Source organism: Sciurus carolinensis, chromosome 15 (genome assembly GCF_902686445.1).
Source record: "Sciurus carolinensis chromosome 15, mSciCar1.2, whole genome shotgun sequence".
Classification (NCBI taxonomy): domain Eukaryota; kingdom Metazoa; phylum Chordata; class Mammalia; order Rodentia; family Sciuridae; genus Sciurus; species Sciurus carolinensis.
The window spans coordinates 11411436-11422408 of NC_062227.1; positions in this window are offsets into that span (position 1 = coordinate 11411436).

Here is a 10973-nt window from a genome sequence, read left to right on the forward strand (position 1 = left end):
GTACAGAATCAACACGAATTATGTGTTTGGTACAATTTTTTGTGAAACCCTATGTCTTGAGATTTCTTTCTTACTTACTTTTTAAGGAAGTTTATAAATTATTAATTCCATTTTCTTAATATTTATAGGCAGGCTATTTTGTTTTCTTATTTCATATTAGGAGAAATGTGGTAAATGTTGCCTTTCAGTAAATTAGTCCATTTTATCTAAGCAGTGAAATGTATGTAACAGTTGTTCACAGAAACCTTTTAGTCTCCTCCTCATAACTGCAAGGGAATATTATTTTTCATTCATGATATTAGTGATTTCCCTTCCCTTCCCTCCCCTCCTCCTCCCCCTCCTCTCCTCCTCCTACTCCTCCTCCTCTTTCCTCCTCTTCTTCTTCTTCTTCTCTCTCTCTCTCTCTCTCTCTTATTTATTTATTTATTTGTTTATTTATTTATTTATTTCGTACCAGGGAAACCTAGGGGTGCTTAAGGGTGTTTAATGCTAAGCCACATCCCCAGCCCTTTTTATTTTTTCTTTTGAGCAGGGTCTCACCATGTTGCTTATAGTCTTACTAATTTGCTGAGCCTGGCTTTGAACCTATGATCCTTCTGCCTCAGTCTCCTAAGCTGTTGGGATTACAGGTGTGTACCACTGTGCCCAGCTTCTATTTTCTTCATTAAGCCCTTCCTTCTGCTTCTTTTGAATTCCTTTTGCTCTTTTTTTTTCTAGTTTCTTGAAGTGAGAGCTTAGATTATTGCTTTGGGAATTTTTCTTTCTTTACCTGAACTTCTTAAAAATTTTTCTTTTTAATCAAGAAGTAAGATTCATGAATGGTTTCAACTCAAGTAATAGGCAAGTAGAAAGTTTCCATGCCTGCATATACTGTATAAATTTGTAGAACTTCTGTGGTCCCTGTAAATGCCCAGATACCTAACACCATACCCAGAGGTGGAGGCCAACATGTTCCAGATGAGAACACCAACATGCAGAGGTTAAACTCTTTATTAACCAAGAGTGAAGTGGAGGCAAGACACTACCATTCTCCCCGCTACTGTACCCCAATCCGTGCTGGCCATCCTCAAGGGCAGGGGCAGGGACTGTCCAAAATGAATCCTCTGGAATCCATCCAGCCTCTCTAAAACCAACCCATGGTGAGCCACAGCTGGGAGGTGTAGGGAGATATAGGATTGACGGTCTGTCCTTCTTCCTTCCTGTCCTGCTTCCTCTCTGCTGGGCCCCAGGCATTGGTCACCCATGCAGAAAGGCAAGCCAGTGTCTTCCGGGGGAGGTCTCCAAAGCTCTGCAGCAGATCAAAAACCTCCCACTGGGCAAGGCATCCCAATGGGTTTCAAGTGGCCAGGGTCAAATCACACCTCTGTCACTTGCCAACTGTGCAACTCCCAGTAAATTGCCTCAGTTTTCTCGTCTGAAGAATGGGATGGTATTGTCAGTGATCTCCTTGGGTTGTTCTGAGGAGCAAGTCACTGCATCTAAGCTGGTTGAACAGCGCCTGGCCCACGTAGACACCAGATCAACGTTTATTGGCGTTTGCTCTTATTGCCCCATGAAAACGTCAGTCCTTAAAACCCACAGCCTTTGATGTTGGAGGAGTGAGGAAATTGGCAATTACTATTTTCATTGATCTCCACCCTATCTCTCCACCCTCACCATCAAGTAGACCAATTGGTGGCCAAGGAAAAGCAAAGTCACTTGGGAGCATTGCAGGCACTTGTTCCAAACCCCAGGGGCACAGCAGAAATATACCAAACCAGTTTAGCAGAAAACAGACAGGTTTGCACATAACCACTCTATTCACTGCATGCTGTTGAACGGATGAGTAAACACCACTGGGCACTCTTGCTGAATTACACGGTTCACCTTGTGTGTGAACAGTTTGTCAGTGGAGAGCCTTGCTCCAGCGAGCAGGCCCCTACCACAATTTCCCAGATGGGGCATTCACAAAATCAGGGAGAATTGGATTAATTTGACCTAAGGCCTCAAGGTTGCTGTGGACTGAGCTACCGGTTGGTGGAATTCAGCTGTAAGCTTCACTGCAAACCCTCCAGAGCCTCAAGACAGTAGAGAGTGAATTGAGATTGCTTCCACCCACTGGTGCATCTGCGAGCTCTTTCTCTGGTTGCTTTCAGAAGGTAGGACTTTTACGCAAAAGCGCGCATATGCAAGCACAAGAATCCCCCCTCCTCCCCTGAGTTCTCAGTTCCCTTTCTGTCTGTTCCCACTGCATCTGAAAACCCCTACATCCTGCCCATTTCAAGCCCTACTCCTCATGCCAGAGGAAGTTATTTATTTTTCCCAAGTCTTAAAACGATGTTGAGCTAGCAAAGTCTGAGCTGACCAGAGTCCTCCGAGGTTGCAGTACAGATAACCAAGATCAATTTGCAGGGACCTAGAACCCCTGAGTAAAAGCAGCCAGGCAGCCACTTGCTATAATAATATGGACCGTGTTTGCTTCCTTTCTTTAATATGGTGGTTAAACATCAGGTTTCCCAGCAGGATCACTGGGAAGGGGCTGGGGCAGGACTGGGAGAGCAGAGGTGGGAATATGGTTATGTGACAAGCACCAGCTCTCCTACTTATGGGCCATGTGGGCTTTGAGTTCCCCTTTCTAAGTCATGTTTTCTCATTTGCAAACCACAGCAAAGCTTCACAGAAAGGCGTCTGGAGCAACCCAGTGCAGATCTCAGCACACACGTAGCAGGTGCTTGGTGGGTGTTAGTTCCCTCACTGCCCCCAACATATCTGGGCCTTTCCCCAAGTGTGTTTCTATGTTTAAACCAGTTACTGTTTCCTATGCTTTTGAGGTCTATCCAGAAAATCATTGCCTGTACCAATGTGTCAAAGTGTTTCCCTTATTCCAAAAATATAAGAAAGAACTCTCAATACCATTAGCCTTGGGGAAATGCAAATCAAAACTACAAGGAGATAGCATTTCGCCCCAGTTAGAGTAGCTATTATTTTAAAAAACAAATAAATAAAGCAAACAATAAATTCTGGAGAGACAGTGGGAATGTAAATGAGTGCAGCCATTTTGGAGAGAAGTATGGAGGTTCATCCAAAAACTAAAAACATATCTAGCACTTGATCCAGCTGTCCCACTTCTGGGTATATATCCAAGGGAAATGCAATCAACATACCAATGAGAGATCTGCACTCCGTGTTTATTTTAGCAATATTCACAATAGCTAAAATATGGAATCAGTCTAGGTGTCCATCAGCAGATGAATGGATAAAGCAAATTTGGCACATGTTATAGTTTGGTTCTGAAATGTTCCCCAAAGACTCATGTGCCCAAGGCTAGGTCCCCAGCTCGTAGTGCTGCTGGGAAGCGGTGGAAGCTTCAGGAGGAGGGGCCTGATTGCAGGCAGTGGGTCACTGGGGGTGTCCTTGAAGGGGTCATCCTTTTCCCTTCCCCCACTTCACTCTCTGTCTTTTTTCACTTCCTGGCTGCCATGAGGTGAGAAGCTCTTTCCCACCAGGTGCTCCTGACTATGAAGTTCTGCTTTACCAGAGGCCAAAGCAAAGAGGTTGAGCAATCATGGACTGAAAACTCTGACACCGAGAGCTGGAATAAATCTTTCATCCGTTAGTCGATTTCCTTGGGTACTTGGTCACCGTGATGAAAGGCTGACTAACATGTCCCATGTACACGACGGAATGCTATTCAGCCATGAAGAAGAATGAAATCCTGTCATTTGCCACAAAATGGGTAGAACTGGAGAGTGCAGTGGTGTTAAGTGAAATAAGCCAGACACAGAAAGACAAGTGTGGCATGTTCTCTCTCATGTGGAAACTAAAAAGAGTCGAACTGAAAGTGAAATAGTGTTTAGCAGGAATTGGGAAGGGTTTGGGCGTGGGTGGTATGGAAACAGGGTATGTGGATTTGCTTTGTGTTGACTGTATACATATCTGGAGATATCACAATGAACCCCATAAATATGTACTAGTAATACTTGTTAATAAAAGCAACAATAAAGGACTGAACCAGTCAATTTTTCCACCTATGATGAGACTTTCATTTTTTATGGTTATCTATACATTGAAATGTCACAATTCTAAGGAAAATAGTGACGGTGGATGTGCTGAAGACAGGTCGTTAACATTTTTTTGTTGTTTTTAATGTAAAATTCTTGCATCGTGTGGGTTCTTCTGAGCTGATTGTCGTTGTGCTTGGAGAGCATTTCAATCCGCTGCCCAGTGGTTGGAAGAGGAAATAGTGATCACAGGCTCAAGGGGTGGTTAATTCCCATTTCGTCATGTGGTCAGGGACAGGGTTGGGTGGGGGAGGCTTTTACCCAGAAAAGAACTGTGATTGGTGGAATCTGCCATTTGGTCATTAACCCCTTCATGAGCCGGGCCTGATGTGCACCTGTCACTCAGACGTGCGGCTGGATTTTTACCTGAGGGCTAACTCCAGCGCTGCCTGGGCAGGATGTAGCCCAGGAAAGGAGTGAGAAGAGGGTAGCGGAGCCAGCAGAAAGCCACACAGGAGGCCACTAGAGGCCTCAGGCTGCTCCTCCCCGCTGCTGCCCCCTACTGCGCCCCCATTGTGGCTGACAAAGGAGCCATAAGAAGTAGAAGGCCAGGGGACAGTCCAGGCTGTGGCTCTCGATTGTGAAGACTGCCTTCCTCCAACACTGCTCTCCAGGGGCCCCTCCACCTGTGGCTGCCCCGGGTGACCAGCAGGGAACTCAGGTGGGGCCCAGGGCATACGCGGGGGAGGCCACCGTTCTCTGAACTGGCCTGGTCTTCAGGTCTCCACAGAGCCATCCAGGCGGAGCGGCTGGGCTGGGTGGAGCAGACCTGGGTGACAGAGCAAGGATGGACAGGCGCACTGGAGGATGGAAGGCTTCACGGCAAAAACTCAGCCACACGAAGCTCCGAATCAAAACAGCTCCATCCCGAACACCTTGTGTAGGCCTTCGTTACATATGGATCATTGTCGGATAACGTTTTCCAATCCAGATTGTCTTTAAACAAAGATAATATGTCCACATGGTAAAACGACTCAAATTATAAAGCCACAAATAAAAGGAAAGTCATTCTTCCCACACCACCTAACCCTACTCCTCAAAATGTGGGCAGTCTTCCAGAAATCTCCTGGACGGACTCAGATAATTTTTTTGGGGGGGTATCCGGGATTGAACCCAGGGGTGTTTTGCCACTGAGCCCCATCTCCAGCCCTTTTAAAAATATTTCCTTTTGAGTCAGGGTCTCGCTAAGTTGCTTAGGGCCACTGAGGCTGGCTTTGAACTTTCTGTCCTCCTGCCTCAGCCTCCCGTGGCACTGGGATTAGAGGTGTATGCCACCATGCCTGGCTTGTAGAATAATTTCTAACACCTTCAGTGAAATGTAATTCATCCCCTAAGTTCATGATTTAAAGTGCACGATTCAGTGGATTTTAGAGGATTCACAGAGTAGTGTGACCATCACCACCCTGGGTTTCAGACTCTTTCTATCGGCCTCCCAGGAAGCCCTGCCTGCTCCCAGCTGTGGTCAATTTTCCTCTCCACCCACTGGCCTCCCAGCTGGGGGGCATCACCAATCTACTCTCTGTCTCTACACATTTGCTTATTCTAGACATTTCATGTGGTCCCTCCTTGGCGGGTTCCGCATTCACAAATTCAAACAATTTCAGATAAAAAATATTCTTAAAAATATTTCAGAGTATTTTGAAACTATTTTAAAAAATAGTTTAGATAGTCTAGACCGAACACGCAGACTTTTTTTCTAGTCTTATTTCCTCAACAATACAGCATAACAACCATTTCCATAGCGTTTCCCTTGTCTTAAGTGTTACGAGTCATCTAGAGATGATTTAGGTCTATGGGAGGATGTGTGCACGTCATCTGAAAACGGTGCAGCGTTTTATACGAGGATTTGAACACTTGCAGACTGTTCGGGATCTGAAGGGGATCCTGGAACCCGTCTCCTGTGGAAACAAGGGACGACTGTAAGTAGAATCCTGCTCTCTGCTGCTTTCACACACGTTAACAGAGAGGGGATCCCACCTCACTTGCTTTCTCCCTTGATAGACTATCTTAAGTGATCTTATCATGTGAGTGCAACAGATCTATCTCATGGATTAAAATGCCTACGGAGCTACTCAGCCCCTGCTGACAGATGATCAGATTGTTCGTGCCTCATGGGCCACGCTGTAATTAAATGTGTCTTGCTGAATTCTTTCAGGTAAAAACATGGGAAATTCTGACCATGAAGTAACTAATGAAATGGTCTGTTCAGGTTAAGCCAGGATGGATGTTCCAGAGTCCCTCCAGAAAGGTGTCACATGTCATCACACCAGGAGGCAGAGACACACACAGGGCAGGCCAAGAGCCTCCAAGGAAATGAAAGTCACCAAAGCATGTGAAAATGAGAGTAGGGAAGGCTTTGCAATGCAGTGCCCTGTCTGCCATCCCCTCCAGGGTTTGGGATGATTGGCAGCCGAGAGGACCTGCAGAACAGGCAGAGGAAAATGGGGCAGTGAGGGGCTGCGGGCTGGGGGAGGGCCTCCTCCCACTGGCGGTCAGGGGCATCTTGTGGAGCTCCTCAGCTGTGGCAGCAGAACCTGCGGCCAGTGAGCCTCTCTGTGGATCTTCCTGATCAGGGTCTGGGAGGTTGTTTCCAAGAACAAACGCACCATTCCGACACCAGCTGGTTATTCAATGCTGCAACACCACCGAGCGTCCTAGCGTCTACTCTGACCTAACTCCCTGGAGTTAGCAAGGATCCTGCAGGTTAATGGGTCAGTCCCACAAGACTGTCCCCACTGTGGACAGTGATGCACACTTCTGTCCACAGGATCACCCATCTAGGGGTTCCCATGAGGCCCCCTTAGGTTCCATAACTTGCCAGGATGACTAACGGAACTCAAGGACACTTTTTACTTAGAATAATGGTGTGTTATAACATGTTTATTATAAAGGACTCCACTCCTCATCAGCCAGATGGCGAGACGCAGAAGGAGGGGCACGCAGAAGGAGGGGCACGCAGCTCGTGCACTGCCTCAGGCTCCGTTGCTGCTCACCCACTTGGACGCCCTCCAGTTCCCGAGTAGGGTCTGCGTGGAGGTTTCCCAGCCTCACCGTGTGGATCAGTGACTGGCTATGGGTGATGGCTGTCTCCAGTCCCGCTCCCCTCTCTGCAGAGCTGGGGTTAATGCTGAAACTCTCTGAGCCCATCACTATTTTTCCAGACACCAGCCTCCATCCTAAAACTAACAGGGCCCCAAGCTAGTCAGTCATTTCATTAGATTAGATACAAAAGAGAGCAGCCCCAGGATTTCAGGAGCTGCCATAGAAACCCAAAAGGCCAAGGTCCTTGTGTATATATTCCTCAAGGGGCTGGATGCAATCCCACCCTCTCCTGCACACACACACACAAACACACACACACACACACACCACACTCCACATTCATACACACACCACACACATACACACTTACCACACCATGCATACTACACACATCACACACAACACCACACATACATACCACACACACATGATATGCACATACATAGACACATACCACACACGCCTCACACACATGCACACACCACATGCTATGCATACACCACACACACTCACACTGTGAACATACATACACATATGACACACCTCACAGGCATCATATGTACACACACCACTCACATTACATACCACATATATGCCATATGCATGAACTCACACTATGCTACACACATCACACACCACACACCATGCACTTACATACCTGCCTCACATACGTCACACATACATGCACACCATATACACACACCACACATCACACAGACACACACCACACGCACATTACATATCACATATATGCCACCCACATGAATACTCACTACACCACACACATCACACACACCATGCACATACATACATACCTAACATACAGCACACCTACACAAACACCATATACATACACACACCACACATGCACACATACTACACACACACATGCACATCACTCACACATCGCATACATTTCACACATATGCACACGCACCATACATACCACATACACACTAATTAGGTTTCTAAGTGTTAGAAACATTCTTATAAAATGTGAAATGTGGAAAGAACAAATCCTGGCACCCTGATAGCTCCTAGTGACCTCAAGGGTGGAAGCAGGGGAGAGCAGGAGTGTGATGATGGGATCACTCGGCTTTGGGAGACATCTCTGTCAGTGAGGGTACACTCCTCCTTGAAGGACTCCAACAGTGAGTCAGAGGCTTCCTTTGGGTCCAGACAGGCTTACTGTATAAAAGGCAAAATTTCATTTGCAAATCCACATCAAGATGGATATTTTAAAGTTATTGCTCCTGAGTATAGAGCAAGTCAGCAGAGAAGAAGCGGCTTTGGGTTGTCTGTCACCTTGCAGACAGAGTGACCACAAGACCTGAGTGGCCAGCATTACTCAGGGCTTCTTTCTACCACCATAGCCCTATCTGTGAAAAGGTCTTCCCTTTCCCTGGGGCCACCATATCATGTTGGGACCCTCCAAAGAAACAAACAAGAGGCGATGTACACACACACTCACACACACACACACACACACACACACACACAGGCAGATCTACCATGAGGGACAGGTTCACACAATTATGGAGGCTGGCAAATCCAAAATCTATACAACTGATGTCCCTGCTCAATTCTGAAGCTATGTACACTATTGTAGAGCAATGTAAAGACAGACTCTAACTAAGGGGTGTGTTGGTCTTTTGTCTTCAACAAAGATCCATTCAGGCCTTCAACAGACTGGATGAGGGCCACTCACACTGGGGAGGGACATCGGCTTTACTCAGTCTACAGATTCGAATGTTCATTTCATCCAAAATCACCTTCACAGACATGCTCAGAATAATGCTTGACTAAATATCTGGGCATCTCATGGCCCAGTCAAGTTGATACATAATATCAACCATTCCACCCACCAAAAGTCTCTATGGAAGGTGGAAAAGCCTTTATCCTCTTCCAGTGAGCATTCTGTGATTAGCTGGATTGCCTGCACACTTTCACCTGCAGGCACCACACCACACCTACTGGCGCACCCTGGCTGACTCAATTATTTCATCCAGGGTTGCAGAATGAGGATTTCCTAACTCGCCTGCTCCTTCTTGTACCTACAAGTGGGTATCCCTCCATTAAACTGCTTTCCTCATGAACCAGGGATGCACAAGGTGAGACTTTTATTCAACCGAACTGTAGGGAGAGATATTCTCCCCAGAGAAGCAGTGAGAGAAATACCTCTCTAGGGGCTTTACAGGGGCACAGAATGCCCCATTGTCAGGACGAGCATCTTGAGTCTTAAAGTCCAGAGACAAGATGAGGCCCTTGCTTAGTGAGAGTCCTGTGTGTGGGGAGAGCTTCTCCAAACTAGGAATCTTTGGAGAAAATAAATTTAATTGAAAGAGGAGTTTTGGGGACCCCTTAGTGATGCTGTGGGCCAAATCCCTGTATCTCTTTTATGGAAATCTTCAGTGAAGAACAAAGAGTCCCATTTTATCCTCAGGACTGCTGGAGTCCACTCTGAAAACCTCAGCAGGACTTATGAATTAGGGTTACAGATTTTCTCTGTGAATGAAGACATGGGTGCTGTTCAAACTTCAGTCAGCACCCCAACAGTGAATTTCACATAGTGGGAGGTAACTCAGTGAGCACACTTGTTAATGAACCCATTGACCACCTTCATGAAATGCAGATTTAGTGGCCAGGCTGCGGTGTTGTTACCCCATATGGTAAAGGCCTGTGAAGCGCACTGCCCCCTCCTCTTCTTGACTTGATGCTGTAGGACTCAAACAAATGGAAGCACATTTGGTCCCACCTGCAGTTGGAGTCAGAAATTTTTTTTTCTTTTTTTTTTTTTTTCCCCAGTGCTCTGCATAAGACTGAGAGCAAATTTGGTAGACTAGGCAAATTAGGTGATGTGAAAACACTAAGCCGGCTCAGGGACCCACTTTACCAGCAAGTCCTAGGGTAGGAGAGCCCTGCAGCCTCAGCTGGGCAGGGTTCATGTCCCTGAGGGTTTGCATTTCTCACCAGGCGACAAAACTCGCCAACTTCTGCTCTGTGCCCTAATATGCCAGATGCAACCCTAATAAGCATACGCTCCCTGCTCCGAGGGAAGGATGTGGGGGCAGTGGGGGGCGGGGGGAGGGCGCATCCTCTGAGGTAAGACGACAAAGTGAAAAGGGACCCCGGAGCTTTTTACACCGAGAACCCTAAACTCTCTCCAGGGGCTTCCACGCTGTCTGCCCAGGAATTTACAGTCCTGATCTGGATAATAGCCCTTTAGTTCCTCCTTCTTTTTTGTCTCCCCTTCTCCCTCTCCCTCCTCCCCAAAGCGTCTAGGATTGTACCCCTATTGAGGCCATCAAGGTCTTTGCTTTCCGCTTTTAATTGACAATTTGGCCCTTCCCTGCGGGGGGTTCTTCTGTTTAAAGACTTCACAGGGATGACCTCAGTTATCCACACACGGGGAGAAAATCCCGGCGCATAGCTGGAGGTGCAGCACCGCCGTGGTGGGGTGGGGGGGTTCACAGGTCATCTGGTTGCTGGGCTCTTTGCTGGACGGCTCCGGTGCCCAAGGGTGGGCGCGGCGCCCGAACAGCAGCCGGGAGTGCGTTCCCAGAGGAGCTGGGTTCTCCCGGCTTCAGAGGGGTCCCATCGCCGAGAGGGACCCGGCAGGCGCAGGAGGGGAGATGGGCAGAGAGGGAAGAAGTCCAGAAGAAACTACTGCCCGTCGCCAGAGGCTAACCCACAAGTTCAAACCGGCGGACGGTCAATTTCAGACAGGGATGGTAGCGATCAGGACAATAATAACACTATTAATAATGGCAACAACGATATTAATAGTTTAATCACCATCAGTCCGAACCCTCGCTCTCAGCTCTCGCTGGACACGGGTTCGTCCAGTTAGATTTCTGCCCCGCCCGTCCTGGGCGCCCTCGGGAGCTCCCG